This window comes from Xenopus laevis, chromosome 9_10S, assembly GCF_017654675.1.
Source record: "Xenopus laevis strain J_2021 chromosome 9_10S, Xenopus_laevis_v10.1, whole genome shotgun sequence".
Classification (NCBI taxonomy): Eukaryota; Metazoa; Chordata; class Amphibia; order Anura; family Pipidae; genus Xenopus; species Xenopus laevis.
In genome coordinates, this window is record NC_054388.1 from 101,412,126 (window position 1) to 101,432,570 (window position 20,445).

Here is a 20,445-nt window from a genome sequence, read left to right on the forward strand (position 1 = left end):
ACGCCTTTTACAATATCAGTGCAGCTTTATTTCTGCATACAGTGCGTAAGGTAAAGTGCATGTGAGCGGAATAAATATTTAAAAGTGTTATATAAAACCATCAATGCAATTGTTGTGTGAAATACATAAAGTGCTGGTGCACTCCAGATCAAGTGGATGTCCCTATTAGAAACAGTTACACCGTTAGGGCTAAATAAAGAATGTGATATCAGGTACTATTTGGATTAATTGTAATATAAAAAATATCTAATACTGGAGATTTGCATCTGTCCATATACATATACTGACCAATAAAGAGAACTGTGATAATTGCAATGAATAAAATAAAATAGTTACACATGTAGTAGAAATAACAAAAGTACAATGGATATCCCCTGAACCATAATATATTCATATATCTAAATTAATTAGAGGTACGTTTCACGTGTTTGGATAACATAGAGGAATAATTACAAAAAAATGATATATATATATACCTACCACAACTGTTAGGATAGAAAAGCAATAGTGAAGTAAGGAATAAAATTAAATTCATGTAATTGTTTTTATGAATTCATAGAATGTATGATTGATCAGTTCATTTAATTCATTCAACTCGCTTATGAATTATATATATAGGACATGTTTTTATGAATTCATGAGACATATAATTGATTAGTTCATTTCATTTATTTATGAATTATATACACAAATCACAATCATAATATGACTATCTATAGTAATTTTAAATTTGTCTTTTTTTTAAAAAAACGAAGGCCTTTATAGTAATAGTATATGATATGAGTAATGATGGGCGAATTAATCGCTGCAAATTTGCGTCATTCGCCGCCAGCGAATAAATTTTGCGAATTTCGCTGGAAATTCACGCATTTTTGGGCGAAGCAAAAAGGCGCAAATTCGCCCATCACTACATATGACAAAATTGATTATTATTTAGCACCAGCACTTTATGTATTTTACACAACAATTGCATTGATGGTTTTATATAACACTTTTAAATATTTATTCCGCTCACATGCACTTTACCTTTAAATGGTTGATTGAAGCTATTTAAATACTCTCACACGTGATGCACATTGTACCCTGAGGAAGTGCCTGGTATAGGGGCACGAAACGCGTAGGACTTGTCTATACACCCACTGTATGTATCGCACTGTATGCAGAAATAAAGCCTCACTGATATTGTAAAAGGCGTCTTCGGTATGCTTTGTTCAGCGCTCTGTATGTGAGTTATTTGCTTCTTAAACAGTGAATACCCTAATATTTTCCTATGTCAGTAACCTTCTTATGAGCTTAAGGTGGCCCTGACCAAAGGCTAAACCTGCAAGGGAGTGAAAAGCCCAACAACCTTTAAACATGCCTCATTTATACAAGAGTGAAGTCAGATCCCCCAAAGAGTTTACATCTATCTATTAGGCAAGAAATTGCACACGCACACCTGGCGAAGGGGTACGCCCCCGAAACGTTGTTCTTGTTGGATTGACATTAAACACGGGAGCAATCCCTTGAGCAAGTTACCTGTGCTGGAGTTACTTTTTGTTGTGTTTACATCTATCTACCAATAAGTTTTTCCTAGGACGGTAATAGTTGGACCGTTATAGCAGCAGCCCATCATTGAGCATGAATACAAAGTCTAGTTGCAGTCCCTGTCCAAAAACGATCCCCGAGAGCTAAGGTGTGCCATACGCCATCGTTACACATACTCACAGCGGCTGAAGATTACAAAAGTTGTGTTCTTTGCAAACTGTAAGCTATGTGCTCATAAGTAATTGTGTGTTTAGGGTAAAGAAAACATGACTTGGTATATCTGCCCTTTTATAATGTTGTGAGAATTTGATTTTTACAATAGATAATAACAAAATTTAAAGAAAACCTTTTTCCCACCACCACCCACATAGATGATGATAAGAAACACATTACAGTACATGGTGAGGGATCTGACGCTCTTGGAATAAATCAATGAGGAATTAGGAAGATCAGGGCCAACTAGGGCACAATGTATATTCCCTAAGCACTTAACAAGGCCACAGATAAAAGCTGTCCCACATTTGTGTTATACATTAAAGGCTGCATTAACTACAGTTCCCAGCAGTCGATTACCACCAGGTGTAATTCTGCAGCAACTGGAGTCCCTACATTTTCCTTTGCTTAAAGCCAAGTGCATTTTAACCAAATGTGCGTCTATGACTGAAGGGTCTCACTAATCCTATACACAGGGTACCCAGAAGAGACCCACACAGACATTCCTACAGTTGGGGTTAGCTTCCCAGTGTGCTCTATAGTAAATAATTGTTTTATTTAACACCATCCATAGCCTAAACAAAGCACGGTCAGGTATGTGGACACAATTAAGACTGACTTACAGTGCCATTATCCCCCTCCACCTTTAAACCCCACATTCTCCCTCTCCTATTCCTTCATATTATTCCAATGCCATGTTTGGGGTTGGACATCCCACTAAAGTCAGTGTCGGACTGTCTCCACCTGATGCGTGAGCCCACTCTCACAGCAATCAGATATAGTAGCAAATGGTATAGGTATGGAAATAGATATGGGCTGATGGAAATTGTCCTAGATTGAGGCCTACTTGAAGATCCTCTGGTTACCTAATAGGCCAGTCCAATCATAAATGCAGTTATCTGAGCCCAAATGGCCCCCTTCGTTTCCCATGGGCTAGCTAAAATAGCTCCCTCATGCAGATTTTGTATTTACCCTAAAGGGCTGCACTGAAAAGTGTCCACTTGGAGATCCTCTGGTTATCAGATAGGCCAATCCAATCTTAAATGTAGTTATTTGGGCCCACATGGCCCCTCTTGAAGTCCTCGTGGGCCAGGTGTAATAGTGTCCTCTTGCACATTTTGTATTTACACTAAAGGCTGCCCTGAAAAGTAGCGATTAACAGAGCTGGGCCAGGGAATGGGCCTACTTCTCTCCGCCTGCAAACATGGGTCCACTTTGGAACCAACACTCCATGTGCCCCTAACCCAGTGGTGACAACTATGGTATTGTTATCTGACAACTACAGCAGGTGAGTGGCTGTCCTATCCCGAGTTATGACCCCCTAGTCAGTATTGGAAGTGGCAGGGATAAAACATTGTCATTGTCTAATAAATCCCAACAGGACGCAACATTGCGGGGCCTATTTATTACCATTGGAAGTTTGCAAATACCCCCCATCTTTTTGAACAAGCACGTATACTGTATAAGAGGCCTGGGCAAGCTGTGGCACAGGGTAGCCCCTCACCACCAGGCACACACTCACATCCAGCAAACCTTCTGGCACAAGCTTCCAGCTCACTTTACTTTTGCACTATATAAAAGCAGAGGGAAATGTGAGGTATCTGCAGAAGTCTGTTAGAGCGATCAGATCCAAATCACACTGCTAGGAGAGAGGGGGCTTAGGTGGGGAGAGGGGGGAGCAGGCCTGCACGTGAAACCCAAAAAAATCCCCTTATGATTCATTGTTAACCTTTTCACTGCAAGTTATGGCTGGAACATATTGCTCCTTAGCTGTTCCCTGGCAGCAGACTACACAGTAGTGAAGCCCCTTGGGAATTTGGGGGTCTGTCTGTTTCTTTGCAATAACACAGAGGTGAAGGTTGTATGAGCATCAGTCCATTTCCTGTAGCCCTGCAGAGCATTACACCAGTGTGGTTATCTTTATGGTCTGCAGAGCATTACACCAGTGTGGTCCTGCAGAGCATTACACCAGTGTGGTTATCTTTATGGCCTGCAGAGCATTACACCAGTGTGGTTATCTTTATGGCCTGCAGAGCATTACACCAGTGTGGTTATCTTTATGGCCTGCAGAGCATTACACCAGTGTGGTCCTGCAGAGCATTACACCAGTGTGGTTATCTTTATGTCCTGCAGAGCATTATACCAGTGTTCTTATCTTTATGGCCTGCAGAGCATTATACCAGTGCAGTTATCTTTATGGCCAGCAGAGCATTAAGCCAGTGTGGTTTTCTTTCTGGCCTGCAGAGCATTATACCAGTGCAGTTATCTTTATGGCCAGCGGAGCACTAAGCCAGTGTAATTATCTTTATGGCCTTCAGGGCATTATACCAGTGCATTTATCCTTGTGGCCAGCAGAGCATTAAGCAAGTGTGGTTATCGTTAAGTCCTGCAGAGCATTACACCAGTGTGGTTATCTTTATGGCCAGCAGAGCATTAAGCCAATGTGGTTATCTTTATGGCTCAATAAGTGGTGTTGGGGAGCACCTACCATCAAGTAGTAAACAACGGATGGTGTGCAAGGTCAAATGATTAATAAATAAAAGAAAAAGAAATGACCTAATGCATTGAAGCAACGTAGGGGGTTTTTCACAGTCAGGACAGTGAGGTTGTGGAATGCACTGCCGGGTGATGTTGTGATGCTGATTCAGTTAATGACTATAAGAATGGCTTGGATGATTTTTTGGACAGACATAATATCAAAGGCTATTGTGATACTAAACTCTATAGTTAGTATAGGTATGGGTATATAGAATTTTAATTAAAAGTAGGGAGGGCTGTGTGTATGGATGCTGGGTTTTCATTTGGAGGGGTTGGACTTGATGGACTTTGTCTTTTTTCAACCCAATTTAACTATGTAGAAAATTGCACCTTCCCATCCTACCTAGTCCAGAAACTCAGTCATGTGTATATACACGGCATATGTTAAAACATAACTTTTAATAAATACCATTAAAATAAGTAGAGGTCCAGTATTTCACCATTAAAAATACGTTTGGTACAGGGAGGCGGAATACTAATACATAGTGGGTTTGTATTAATTATTTGTGGCAATGTGTTTGCCAGGCAATTCCACGGTGAGATAAAGTGGCATGTTAATAGGTACTAGTGTCAGCATCTTTTGTGCATAAATTATAGTAGTCTACTGTAAATAGCGTCTTAAACGCATAAATTGTAATTCCTGCAGCGCATATCGTCTTATGTGCTTAAACTGTAGCAGGCTGCTGCACTTAGACCGATAAAAAATTCTTAGTAAGTGCAGATCCTAGGCGCACTGCGGTGATAGTACGTGGTACAGTTTACCAACCCTTGCCAAACCAACCCCTTCACCCGCAGTGGACACCCTCCCAGTCACTCGTATGTGCACTAGTACCTATTAACATGCCACTTTATCTCACCGTGAAATTGCCTGACATACACATTGCCACAAATAATTAATACAAACCCACTACCTATTGGTATTCCGCCTCCCTGTACCTAACGTATTTTTTATTGTGAAATACTGGACCTCTACTTATTTTAATGGTATTTATTAAAAGTTATGTTTTAACCTATGCCGTCTATATACACATGACTGAGTTTCTGGACTAGGGGGGATGGGAAGGTGCAATGTATTAGGTCATTTCTTTTTCTTTTCAATTATTGGTCATCTTTATGGCCTGCAGAGCGTTACGCCTGTACGGTTATCTTTATGGCTTGCAGAGCGTTACTTCACCATTTCAAGAGTCAGAACAAGCAGTGCAAAAAGGAACATACAATACTTTCAATGGTGACTGCCTTTGCACATAACTTTTTGAGCCACTATTAAAGTTTTTAAATGAATGCATATTGGAAAGTTGCTTAGAATGATGCTTGCTTCCATTATGCCACATTCTATTTATAGGTTTACATCCCCTTTGTTGTTTTTAGTCTACAAATTATTCATGTTAAAAAGCTCCTATGACATTGGTCTCTGGCTTAGATTGATCTAATCTAAGTTACCAAGTGGGGTGCCATTGTGCCAGATTTAAAGGAGAAGGAAAGCTACGGAGGCATTTTATTGCCGATTAGCTGCAATAGTACAAGCTAGAATGCTATATTTATTCTGTAGAATGTTTTACCATACCTAAGTAAAAAGCTCTAGAAGCTCTCTGTTTGTTTAGGATAGCAGCTGCCATATTAGCTTGGTGTGGCATCACTTCCTGCCTGAGTCTCTCCCTGCTCTGGGCTCAGATTACATCAGAGAAGGGAAAGGGGGGCAAAGAGGAAAGAAATGTGGTGTTTCTTTTGACAGAGGACTCGGAGCAGCATTACTTTGAGAGTTTACTGGTATATTAAGGTTGATCTTTCTGATAAGGCTTACTTAGGTTTAAACTTTCCTTCTCCTTTAATACAGGCACATGCAGCACATTTCAGTGCTAATTCCCCTTAGCAGCTTTAAGCTGAATGAAATCTATGGAGTTGGCTGTGGGCAGTGAGTGTGCAGGGCTTTCTGGAAGTGATTATGTGTGCCCGGGGCAGGAGGTCCTTGGCTAATCTATGGCAAGCGTGCGGGGAGTGAGCCGGAGGGTGGGGGCAGGTGTGTGCATCCTGAAGGGATGTTTTATATTACAGGGGAAGAAAGGTTTCTCTGTGCAAGGGAGATATTATCCAAATATTGGGGGCTGGGGGTGCAGATGGCCATGTGGAGGAATAGAGAGAGAGGGCTAAAGAAACAAACTATGGCAGTAGGAAAAATAAAGAAGATATAATTGGGTGATCCTATATTATACAAAGGAACTCAATTTGCAGCCAACACCTTCCCTGGGGGGCCCTGAGAATAAGCTGCCCCTATACAGCAATGCCCTCGCCACTAGAGTTTCTGATGAAACCACAAGAATTTATAGCGGGACCTGGATAATACATACTTTATAATACATAGTTAGCATTTCTCCAGCCATCTGAGTGCAATCATGGGAAGGACACGGCATATAATCCTATGCAAAGCAGCATTTCTTTCTCAGGATACAATCCTTGGCAGCCCAGCAAGAGTAACATGGCCAGACCTCCATATTAATGTGGGACACATGCCTTACTACAGCTACTCACTGCACCCCTGCGCTATAAGGAGGCACTAACTGCAGCACCCAATACAGAAAACTGAATATACTAAATAGAGTAGGTGTAGCACATTGATCACACCACATGGTACAGAAAAGTGGGTGCTGCACACAGCAGAGAGCAGGGTGTGCAGCACACAGCAGAGAGTAGGGGGTGCAGCACACGGCAGAGACTAAGGGTGCAGCACACAGCAGAGAGTAGGGGGTGCAGAGCACAGCAGAGAGTAGGGGGTGCAGCACAAAGCACAGAGTATGGGGTGCAGAGCACAGCAGAGAGTAGGGGTGTAGCACACAGCAGAGAGTAGGGGGTGCAGAGCACAGCAGAGAGTAGGGGTGTAGCACACAGCAGAGAGTAGGGGGTGCAGAGCACAGCAGAGAGTAGGGGGTGCAGCACAAAGCAGAGAGTAGGGGGTGCAGAGCACAGCAGAGAGTAGGGGGTGCAGAGCACAGCAGAGAGTAGGGGGTGCAGAGCACAGCAGAGAGTAGGGGTGTAGCGCACAGCAGAGAGTAGGGGGAGCAGCGCACAGCAGAGAGTAGGGGGAGCAGCACACAGCAGAGAGTAGGGGGTGCAGCACACAGCAGAGAGTAGGGGTGCAGCACACAGCAGAGAGTAGGGGGTGCAGCACACAGCAGAGAGTAGGGGGTGCAGAGCACAGCAGAGAGTAGGGGTGTAGCACACAGCAGAGAGTAGGGGGTGCAGCACACAGCAGAGAGTAGGGGTGGTTCACCTTTAAGTTAACTTTTAGCATGTTATAGAATGGCTTAATTTTGTCTTTTTTTTATAGTTTTTTTAATTATTTGCCTTCTTCTTCTGACTCTTTCCAGTTTTCAAAAGGGGATCACTGACTCCATCTAAAAATCAATGCCCTATAGGGCTACAAATAAATCATTATTGCTTCTTTTTATTACTCGTCTTTCTATATAGGCCTCTCCTATTCATATTCCAGTCTATGAAACTGTGAATGGAGAGCTGCTGAATAAAAAGTTAAATTACTCAAAACCCAAAAATAATAAAAAATGAAATCAATTGCAAATTGTCTGACAATATCACCCTATATCATACTAAAAGTGTGTTTAAAGGCGAACAAGCCCTTTAAAACACAATGCACATAGCAGAGGTTGCAGCACACAGTATAGATGAGTGGGCGCAGCTCTAAGTGCAGAGGAATGAGTTGCAGTGCAGAGGAATAGAGAGAGGTACAAAGGAGTACAGAAAATGAAGAAAAGATTCAGTGGAAAGGGATAGGTGAATGCAGCACTAGTGAGCCAAAAGTGAGAAGGAATGAGATGGATGAGTGCAGCCCACAGTAGAGAAGTTAGCAGTGTCGGACTGGGACACCAGGGGCCCACCCAAAAACCTTTGACTAGGGGCCCACCAATTAATCTTAGACCAGAGGTCCACTCTTAGTACTATTATTCTTCCTCTCCTCACTCAACCTCTTTTCTCCTAGTCTCTTTTCTTTACCTACTATAACCTGTTATTCCATCTATTTAGCCACTTTGTTCTCATAAAAATAGGGAATGGCCATGAAATAGGCCAAATGTCTAGAAGCATGAGGGCCCACTGACACCTTGGCCCACCGGGACTTTTCCTGGTATCCCGGTGGGCCAGTCCGACACTGGAAGTTAGTGTAGAACACTGAGCACATAACTGAATGCTGCCCATATTAGAGGTCAGACTGCTGAGTGTGCACAATATACTCATTAAGTAAGAACTTCAGTTACTGAGAGGTGAGTGAGCGCAGCACATAGGGCAGAGAGGTGAGTGAGTGCAGCACATAGGGCAGAGAGGTGAGTGAGTGCAGCACATAGGACAAAGAGGTGAGTGAGTGCAGCACATAGGACAGAGAGGTGAGTGAGTGCAGCACATAGGGCAGAGAGGTGAGTGAGTGCAGCACATAGGACAGAGAGGTGAGTGAGTGCAGCACAGTGGGCAGAGAGGTGAGTGAGTGCAGCACATAGGGCAGAGAGGTGAGTGAGTGCAGCACAGTGGGCAGAGAGGTGAGTGAGTGCAGCACATAGGACAGAGAGGTGAGTGAGTGCAGCACAGTGGACAGAGAGGTGAGTGAGAGCAGCACATGGGGAAGTGTAAGTAAATGACTCCAGGCAGAGTGCAGGTCAGAGTGCAGAGCAGTGAGTGAGCGCAGCACAAAGGGCAGAGCAGTGAGCATGCAGGAATGAGTGAACCCTCAGAAAGAGGCCTTTGTCTGGATCTGAAGCACAAGCCCCTGGATTCCTTCTGGAATTTGCTGCTGTGTAAATATTTTCGCTCTGGACGTGTCTCTTTTCCAATCCCTCAAACCTGCGCCAACTTTCAGCCTCAAATTAAAAACCAGACTCTGAGCTGAACAGCATGCTGGGATATTGTGCCCAGCACAAAGCTCTCTTATGTCTTATTATTAACTCTCTGTGGTCTGGGTCACTGCCAGGAAACCTTTCCTCCTACAGAATCGCTACCCTCACTCTGGCAGCACTCCATTAACCCTTTTCTTTCAAAAAGAGCTGCAGAGACTTGATCCTCTAAATTAAAATATCCCCACTTTTCCAGCTCTAATTCACTGTCCTATCAGGGACCTACCCAGCCTCTCAGGTACCCACAGAGTAAATGCCCAAGTCTATGGTTCTGCACACAGGGGGTAGCTACATTAACCCTTGCAAACAAAACTCCCTGTGTGCCATAGCACTGAACTCTGCTTATTAATAAGGAGTTTGTTCCCCTTAAGAAGTTCTCTTGCAGAACAGATCAGAGGCTCAGTAATAAATCTTTTCCCCATTAATAATGCTCATGTCAATCACATTGCTTCCAGACTCGTTTAACCCCTGCCTTCCCAAAGCTTGTGACTCTTAAAACAGTATAACCCATATTTTAGAAATGGGTGGTGTCACAAGAAAGCAACAGAGCAATGAAATAAGACAGGGAAGACATGAGCTGGCCTCTGCTACATTGTTTCAGGAGTTCAGAGAATATAAACGGCCAGATACTGGTTCCAATAGCAATTACATTTACATATTATTTAATATGTAAATATGTATGAATTAGGGATGCGCCGAATCCACTATTTTGGATTCGGCCAAACCCCTGAATCCTTCGCGAAAGATTCGCATGAATACTGAACTGAATCCGAATCCTGCTGATAAATCCCGAACCGAATCCTGGATTCGGTGCATCCCTACTTTTTCAGCAGGATTCGGCCAAATCCTTCTGCCCGGCTGAACAGAATCCGAATGGGGAAAACATTCGAAAAACATATGCAAATGCAAATTAGGATTTGGAATCCTGCTGAAAAAGTAGGTATGCACCGAAACCAGGGTTCGGGCTTTATCAGCAGGATTCGGATTCAGTCGAATTCTTCTGCCCAACTGAACCGAATCCTAATTTGCATATTTGCTGAAAATTTGCATATTTGCTGAACCGAATCCTAATTTGCATATTTGCTGAAAAAGTAGGGATGCACCGAATCCAGGATTCGGTTCGTGATTCAGCCAGGATTCTGGCTTTTTCAGCAGGATTCGGATTCGGCCGAATTCTTCTGCCCAGCTGCACTGAATCCGAATCCTAATTTGCATATGCAAATTAGGGACGGGGAGGGAAATCTTGTGACAAGGAAGTACGAAATGTTTTCCCCTTTCCCACCCCTAATTTGCATATGCAAATTAGGATTCGGATTCAGTATTCGGCCGGATCTTTCGCAAAGGATTCAGGGGTTCGGCCAAATCCAAAATAGTGGATTCAGTGCATCCCTATGAAAACGGCAGAATCCTGGCCGAATCCCGAACCAAATCCTTAATTTGGTGCATTTAGTATAAATGTATTCTGGAACGATTATTAAAATTGCATTACTGTATTCTTTCATTGAGCTACAACTTCCAACATCCCACAAAAGGAGAATGGATATCTGGATAGCTGCAGGTTTTAGCAAAATACTCAAAATACGGTACATATTTCCAAGAACCTCCATCTTGCCCTAAAACTGACCCTAATCACTTGCCCCAAGACTCTTCAAAAGTTTCACAGTGGAGAGGGTTAACCCCTAAGTATCACACACACAAACTGGTTCATATTAGCCGTCTTCTCCCCCCCCCTCTTATTATGACCAAGCGCAGCATCTGGGAGCCATTTCTGAACTGACATTAAAATGTGCCAGAACCCAACTCGGAGAGAGAGAGAGAGAGAGAGAGAGGGGGGTGGAGGGGGGGTGAGGTAAGCAGGAAAGGAAAACTTATTTCTGATCTAATGATGGGGTTGGCCTGGCCCCATAGGGACACAGAGTGAGGAAAAAGAGGCAGGGGAAGGTGGAAAGCAGGCGGGTGCCCCTAAATAAGCCAAGGGATCAGAGCCCGGCTAAATGTCCCAGGCAACGGCTTGATGGCTCTAACAAACCTTGGGCCCCGTTTCAGCTGGGGGGGGGCTCATATTAGGAAACAGAACAATTTAGGTCTGGGTTGACCTGTTTATTTAATGGTTGCTATGGAAATCACCCCTGTTAAATAAACCCAGATCTGTCCAGGAGACTAGGAGAGGGGAGGAAAAGTCGAGGGGTGGGGGGAGAAGAAGAGGAAGGTAGAGGGATGAGAAATAAAGGACTTTAGCAGCTATGTATGAAAGGGAAAAGCGGAGAAAGCAGCCAAGGTATACACATGTCAGTACAAATACAATATATCATATAATAATATAGTAAGAACTTCAGGAAAAGCACTGAGGGTGTTTCAGACAAACAACATATGCTACACCTCATTTTATATCTATAGTAAAAATAGAGCTACACTGTTCATATAACTTTTCATATTCAATTTCCATTGAATTATGTTGTACTGCTACAGCTATACCCCCCCATACCTATGTCTGCCCCACAGCAGAGTCCCTTTCTTTATACCTGCCCTGTGCCTATGCTGATCTATTACAGACTGTTCTTCCTGCACCCCTGCCCTTTAAACCGCTCTGCTCCTATACTTGTCCTATTATAGGGTGACCCCCCATAACTATTAGAGTCAGCTCCCCCCCACCCATAATCTTGTCCTTGGATTACCACATGTCCCAAATTAGATTTTTGTTAGGTGCACACCCAATTCAGATTCAATGGTGAGGTGCTTGTCCCATGGAGACCGCCCAAATGAAGTCTCCTAAAGATAAATGTATAAATAGATATAAGGACTGCACACTCAAATTTTAAAAAGGCAAACATTTATTACATCACAAAAATTTACACTTACATTTCAGCTATGGCCAATTAGTGGCCCTACGCGTTTCAACCACACAAGTGGTCTTCATCAGGGACAAAATCCATAAGTTAATGCAAAAAGGATAAAAGGCAGAGATATGTGGAAGTTTCAAATGCTTACTTGTTGGAAGGCAAATGCGTTCCAAGTAAATAGAGCCAACTGAATTCAAACAGGAGGGAATGACCATCCCACCATCTATTTAAATATATGTCTCAATGTAATATATGTTCCAAAATTGTGTCAATAAGCTAGACGAACTTCCTAACCTCATCTGATCCTCAATACTAAATGCAGAACTGTGTAATTTCCCATAAAAAAAACAAAAAAATGAAAAACTAAACAAAATTAAAGAGAAAAAGAAAAAATAGAAATATAAATATACAAAAAATATCTATATATATATTTATATATATATATATATATAGACACAATGTCGGGAGAATAATAAGGAAAATCAAGAGGAAACAATTCCAAGCATAATTCGTCATGTGGGAATGAAGATAGAATTAATGTCCCAATCCAATTCTCAAATTAATGTCATCACCTGTAGGAGAGAAGGATTGTGGGTCTCTCAGTGTTATAAAGACATCACAATAGTAGCCTAAGTCAATCATACCTACCCAGGACATAAAGAAACAATTCATATCCAAGAGGAATAGAGTGTCAAGAGCAAACTCTTGTGTGATATAGGAACTATCTGTTCTGCAAAAAACAAGACAAATTTAAGGAATCATTAAGACCATGTGGCGTAATAGTATTCAACTGATAAATCCACTCCGCTTCCTTCCTCAATAGCAGGCCCGGATTTGCGGCAAGGCCGCATAGGCCCGGGCGTAGGGCGGCAAAAAATAGGGGCGGCATGCTCAGGGCCGCCATCAGGGGGGGACAGGGGGGAGTGTTGTACCGGGCCCGGAGGGTTTTAAGACTGGAGGGGGGCCCGGCTGTGCTGCCTGGATAGCTGGCCGCGCTGTCACTAAGCTGGAGACTACGGAAGGGAGAGTGGGCGGGAGCCTGTATCTTCTAACTGCTCTGATTTGTCAATGAATTGTAAGTCCCGGTTTAGCCACATGGTGATTGGATGGGTGAAATTTGAACCTCCCCTCCAGCTTATCCAATCACCATACAAAATTACCGGGACTTACATTTCACTGGCAAATCGTAGCACAGGAAAGCTAAAGACACAGACACCGGAGTTTCCCTGAACTCTGCAGCTGAAGTAAGGACTTATTTTTTTTTAATAACTTACAGGGGCCCTGGCCACCAATTTTTTTCACATTACTTGTTGGGGCCCTGGCCACCAATTTTTATATATAACAGATAGGGGCCCTGTCCACCATTTTTTTAATGTAACCTGTAGTGGCCGTGGCCACTTATTTTCTATTTAACTTGTAGGGGCCCTGACCACCATTTTTTTAATATAACTTATTGGGGCCCTTGCCACCAGTTTTTTTTAATATAACTTGTAGGTGCCTTGCCCAGGAATTTCATTTATATTGCTTTGTTATACTATGTTTTTATTTTTTTCAATAATTTGTAGGGGACCCAGGCACTAATGTTTTTTTATAACTTGTAGGGGGGTCCTAGCCACTGTTTTAATAAGTTGTAGGGGGTGCTCCGTGGCCACCAATTTTTTTTATTTAACTTGAAGGTGGGCCTTAAATGTTTAGCACTTGTGCCTGTGTGTTTGGGGAAGGGGGGCCCTAAAAATTTTTGTTGTGCGGGGCCCCGCAATTTCTGATGGCAGCTCTGGGCATGCTGCCCAGCCGCATTATGGGGACGTGTGTGTCCCCATTCAATTACACCAGCTGCACCAGCGTTTTTTCGCCGGCGCGCTGGGAAGGGGATGTGTAGGCGGGCGCTAGGACCCACAAAGAAATCCGGCGCTGCTCAATAGGAAGTGTATTCCCATCTATTCCGCCAACTGTATTAGTGATTTGTTCAATTCCCATAATTCTCAATGATGAGACATTGTGTCAATTCTCTTTACAATGGGGGTTGTCTCTTTACCAATGAGGTGGGCAGCAGGCGCTGTTGAAATGCATTTGCGTTCCATTTGGTTACAACGCGCTTCCGAGTCTGCACGCTTCTGTTACAGGGGCCGATGTGACGTCACACGCCAATATTCATGCGATGGGAGATCATAGAAGGAATCTTAAAGGTATTTAAACCTGTGAAATGTGCACATTCCTTCTGCCTTTTTGCAATAACTTATGGATTTTGCCCCTGATGAAGACCACTCGTGTTGGTCGAAATGCGTAGGGCCACTAATGGGCCATAGCTGAAGTGTAAGTGTAAATTTTTGTGATGTAATACATTTTTGCCTTTTTAAAATTTGAGTATGCAGTCCTTATATGTATTTATACCACATGGTCTCATTTGGATATTAAGCCAGTGGACTGGGGGGAGGGGTTTGGTTCTGTATGAGGTAATTTTATTGTAATGTTAGTCTAAATTATGTTTGTATTCTGTTGTAAAGTTTTCAATAAAAAACATAAAGACCCTTATACCTACCCTGTACTATTACCTGCCTTCTTGTTATAACGACCCTGTTCATATACTCTGCTCTGTTATAGAATGCCTCCTTCAATAGGTGCCCTTTAGCTACTTACTGCTAAATACCTACCCCTTCTCTATTAGAGGCCCCATTCCCTATAACTACTCTGTACCTTACCTGCAACTGATTCCCCTAAAACGTAAATAAAGAAGTAGCTAGAAATGTTGTACATTATGTTTTGGGCTTCTGTACCAGCCCAAGGCAACCACAGCCCTTTAGCAGTAAAGATCTGTGTCTCCAAAGATGCCCCAGTAGCTCCCCATTTTCTTTTCTGCTGATTCACTGCACATGCTCTGTGCTGCTGTCACTTACTGAGCTTAGGGACCCACTCACAATATACAGTACACATAGAATAGAAATGTCACAGTATAAGGCTGATTAGTAATTAATACAGATAATTACTACATGGGAGTAGAGAAACCAGTGCAATTAGCATCAGAATTTAATAATCAGCCCTGTAGCATCAGCTTATATTACAGGGGAAGCTCATTTTCTGCTGGATAATTAGTGACGAGCCCTAAGCTTAGCTTCTCAACAGCCAATCAGAGCCCACTGAGCATGTGAGTGTCACAGACACTTTCCAAGATGGTGACACCCTGTGACAAGTTTGAAGTCCTGGATCATTGCTGCTATTGACAAGCTGAAACTTTAGGCTGGTGCAATAAGTTCACTATATAAAATATGGCATTTTTAGCCACATTCATTTTTAGGCTTTAGTTAAATCTGCCCTAACTCCTTTACATGATCCCTGTCTCTACTTCCCTGTCTCTATCTCTGATCTATTACACAATACCGCTGTACCTATCCTTGTGGTATTACATCATGCTACCCCTGTAACATTACAGTGCCTATACATATGGGGGCAAATTCACTAAGCGCCGAAGCGCCGAACGCTAGCGTTAATTCGCTAGCGTTTGGCATTTTCGTTACTGCGCAAATTCACTAACGAACGCTGGCGTAGTTTCGCTAGTGTTACTTCGCACCCTTACGCCTGGCGAATTTTCGCTAGCGACGTAACTACGCAAATTCACTAACGCGCGCAGTGTACTGAACGCTACTTTTTACGCTAGACTTCCTTCGCCACCTCAGACCTGGCGAAGCGCAATAGAGTAGATAGGGATTGTTTCAAAAAAAGTCAAAATTTTTCTAAGTCCCAAAAAACGCTGGCGTGTTTTCTACATTATGGGTGATAGGCTGAAAAAGATCGAAAAAATTTTTGGGGCTCCCCTCCTTCCCGCCTACATTTCCTGACTCATGGCAACTTACCTAGACAGTGGGCACATGTGTAGGGCAAAATAAAATTTTTATTTGATGAATTGAAGGTTTTCTAGGCATTTGTAGTGCTGATACGTATTCCTCCATTGAAATTTGAATTTGGCGCCCTATGCAAATTAGCCTTCGCTAGCGTAACTTCGCTTTACATAGCGAATCAACGCTAGCGCAACTTCGCAACCTTACGCTACCCCTGTGCGCAACTTCAGATTTTAGTGAATTTGCGAAGCACTGGCGAAACTACGCCTGGCGAAGTGCGGCGAAGTTGCGCCTGGCGAAACTACGATTGTTAGTGAATTTGCCCCATGGAGTTTTTGACCATAAGGGCCAAGACACGTGATTCGTCGCTGCGACTTTTATTAAAACGTGGTCGTGACGACTAATCATGGTGACTTATCAGGTGTAGGCAAAGGTACAAGTCACCACCTGCCGCTAGGATAAATCACAGGTCATTTGTGTTATGGCGGATCTCTCTGTGTATCGCCACCTTAACTCCTTCCTCTCGTATCAACCCCAGATGGGTCGTCTCTTCTTTTAATCTATTTGTAAAGTCAGATCTGGAATCCTTACAATTACACTTCACTGTTTACATCGAGGCTAAGGGGGTTATTTACTAAAGTCCGTTTTTTTCTGGTCGGAATTTTAAAGGGCAAAACGCCATTTCTTTGGGGAGAAAAACTTTAGATTTATTAAACCAGAGGCTGTGAAAAGTCAGAATAAAAAAAGTACTCCATCTTAAACCTGCTGAGGTCGTGTAGAAGTCAATGGCAAATGTCCCTTTTACAATTGGAAGATATCATGATCTGAGCTGGGTTTTGTATGAGAATCTAAATAATTAATGGTTTTCAGGCGATAATCCGAAAAAATACGCACGATTTGGATTTTTTCACAATTCTAGCAAGTCTTTTCCCGCATCAGATTTGTTTGAGTTAATTTATTGATAAGTAAGGTAGAAATGTGGATGGGAGTTTGGTCAAAGTTTTTTTTACAAATTAGAAATTTTTATGAGAGATTTTTAAAATAACTTCCTAACTGTCCGTAATTATTTGGGGCCAATTGGCATCAGCACCTAATAACTCAATGATTCTCTCCCACTGAACTGACTGTCACATTCACCAGGTCTGCAGTTCTCTTGCTTGAACCCTCACCTTCCTGTCTGATTCTAATCTGCGGTTCCCCTGCTCAGAACGATGTTTTGGCCGGCTGTGCTGTCTGGAATCTGAAAATATGCTCCGAGCAGCCCGCAACTCAACCTCCTCTTTCTTTTGTCCTCATATATACGTTCCCTCTTCTGACCTGCATTTCATGAACCTCTCCCAAGTTGTGGGCTGGAGCCGACAGAACTAGATATGAAAGTGCTGGTGTGTAAGGGCTCTTACAGATGAGCGTTTTTACCTGCGCTCCCCTGCGTTCCGTTTTTCTGCGTTCAGCCGCAGGGGAGCGCAGGGATAGACGCATTACATTTTTTCCAATGGTGCTGTACTCACACAGGCGTGTGTAGGCGCCAAACGCAGGTTGAGATGCAACATGCTGCATTTTTCCTGCGATTGGCGCCTACACACGCCTGTGTGAGTACAGCCCCATTGGAAAAAATGTAATGCGTCTATCCCTGCGCTCCCCTGCGGCTGAACGCAGAAAAACGGAACGCAGGGGAGCGCAGGTAAAAACGCTCATCTGTAAGAGCCCTTACCGTTGTAACAAGGACAATCACAGACTAATTAAAGGAGACGAAAGTTGTTAACCACTTGAGGGTGCCAAATGAACCACTTGGGGGTGCCAAATGTTAGGCACCCCCAAGTGATTGTATTTACTTACCTGAAACCTCGGGCCGTTGCTCCTATCAGTAGAAAACTGCACCGGCCCCGGGTTATTCCAGTGAGCACCACAGAGTGATCCTCTTCCACCTTTGTCTGTTTTCAAATTTCCCTGGGCCGACGCATGCACAGTAGAATGAAAAAGCCAAATTTATAGTTAAAGTTCACTCTAATGCACATGCGCAGCCGTAAGAAGAAAGAAGAAGCTGGAAGTGGATCGCTCCGTGGTGCTCACTGGTATAACCCCGGGCCGGTGCAGCATCGGCCCAGGGTTTCAGGTAAGTAAATACATTCACTTGGGGGTGCCTAACATTTGGCACCCCCAAGTTGGTAACGACAAAGCAGTTAGGCTTCAAGCAAACATTGCACTTGATAGTTTTTATAAGAAGTAGGGTTGCCACGGGTCAGTATTTAACCAGACTAGCCAGTAAAATACCAGCCAAGCCCGGGGCCAGTATTATAAATCTGCCCTAATCTTCCTTACCCCTCTATGCCCCCAAATCCTGACTGTCAACCAGCTTAGACCATTTGTAGCACAACCCGACCCCTTTTAATCACAACCACACCCTTTATGGCTATAACTCCTCCCCTCTCTGCTTTGCCCCTTACATCATCATCCAGTACAGGCCAGAAGAAAAGGTGGTAACCCTAATCAGAAGTAGGGTCACCCTCTGGAATCAAGGAATCCATACTACTAAATTAGGGGCCCCCTCCACAGAGCCCCAATTATTAGCCCAGTGGCCACATTGGACTAGGGTTGCCCCACCTGGCCGGTACTTTACCGGCCTGGCCGATAAAAATGATGCTTGATGCCAATGTTATTAATAGGAAAAAACGTCAAGAATATAGGAGGGACAGTATGTTTTTTACAGAAAAGGTGCCAACCCTTTGTGGGACTCTTGGGCGAGGTGCCCTGCTGACAAGTAGAATGGGGACCCAATGGAAATAATATATCCAAAGCACATATGGCTATGACCCATATCAACCTCAGCCAGGGATGTATTTAGGTCCAGTACCACCCTAGGCACCAGACCTTTACTGCAACCCCAAACATGTGAAATGACATTCACGCACACCTTGTGCCGGGGGAGGGTACGGGGCTTTTTTTTTTGTGATCCCGAAAGTGATGTAAATGCAGATGTACATCACTTCCGGGATCACAAAAATAGCCCTGTACCCTCTCCAGGATTTGATTGGGAAGTGTAACTGCAGCAGCAGGGGGGATTATATAGGCAAAACCGCTATACATCATCCCTTCCTACAACTGTGGTAGTGCAATCATCCCTAATTACATCCCCACCCACAACTGAGTGCTCCAGACAGACCAGTGGGGATCACAACTTTTAGTACTGTTTGCCAAACAAATCATCTGGGAATAGGTGGGTGTGGCTGGTGCATGAGGCCTAGTCACTTTTTAGTTAGGCCATTGATTTTCACAAAAGGAGTGCCAGCCTGCATTATTGCTGATAAATGTTCCCTATTGCTTACTTACAACCTTCCCCATTAACCCCAACACTAAAGCTAGTGCCAATTAGACATGTTTTTGTCACTGAGATTTTCCCCTGGGACAAGCTGCTGTAAAAACTTCCCACGAATGACATTACCCCAAGGCACCCATAACCTTTTTGTCATTATAACTGTACATATAACCATAATGTAGTGCGGGAGCCCAGGATTATTGGAGGTATATTATTATATTATTATTACATTACCCAATGCTTGGGAGCTGGACTTTCCGGATAACGGCTCTTTCCATAATTCGGATCTTCATTTCTTAATTATACTGGAAGATCATATAAACATTTAATAAACATAATTGGCAGTTCTGCTTTCAATAAGGATTAATTATATCCTAGTGTGAATCATGTACAAGGGACTGTTTTATTATTACAGAGAAAATAGAAATTATTTTTAAAAATGTGAACTATTTGGATAAAATGGGATCTATGGGAGGCAGCTTTCTGTAATATGGAGCATTCTGGATAAACAGGATCCTATGCCTGTATTTATATATATATATATATATATATATATATATACATAATATATAGCTATTATGTACAGGTGTGTCCTATTTGAGTAGGGGTCATTTTGGTCAGCTGACCCCCTATTCAATAACGCAATACTATCATTGTTGCTTGGAACAAAACATAATCACTTCATTGTATCTGAGGTCACTTTGTAATGCTAAATTCAGAACCTGGAGATTCTTTATGATTCCATAAAAATAACAGGCCTGTATCTGTTTAGCGTTGGATGTCTCAGGCTTTATCTGTCTTTTATTGCACTGCTGGACCCAACTTGTCTCTGGGACATTGTGTGTAGCCCTAGGCAGGGACTGAGTGCACACAACAAAATGCAGCCACAAGACTTTTGGCCTCTGACCTCCATAAAAAGAGAAAAGACATTCCTTGTTAAGTGCCCAATATGTGTGTAATAAACAGCCTCCTCCCATCCTGTGGACATAAACATGGTGTTACACTAGCCCCTGGCTATAGTTATTATAGCACCAGCTCTGCACAGGAAGGGTATGGGGTACCTTTCTGTCTGCATGGACAGATATTTGGTTGTGAGCAGCAAGCCAACAATAAGTGGTTGGGGTTGCCACCTTTTCTGGAAAAAATACCGGCCTTCCTATATATTTATCTTTTTTTCCCTATTAATAACATTGGGATCAATGCGCCAAACAGAGTGCGGAGCGCATAGAGGTAAGCAAACGCACAAGTCCTGCAGGGGCGCCTTACACGTGTTTTGTGGTATTATATTTGGC

The 20,445-nt window shown here is 43.1% G+C and overlaps 1 long non-coding RNA gene across 1 annotated transcript in view; it reads right to left on the reverse strand.

The window, feature by feature from the left end:
* Nucleotides 1–20,445, reverse strand: part of LOC121398762 — a 77,383-nt gene that overhangs the window by 35,374 nt on the left and 21,564 nt on the right. The gene's annotated exons all lie outside the window — the stretch shown is intronic.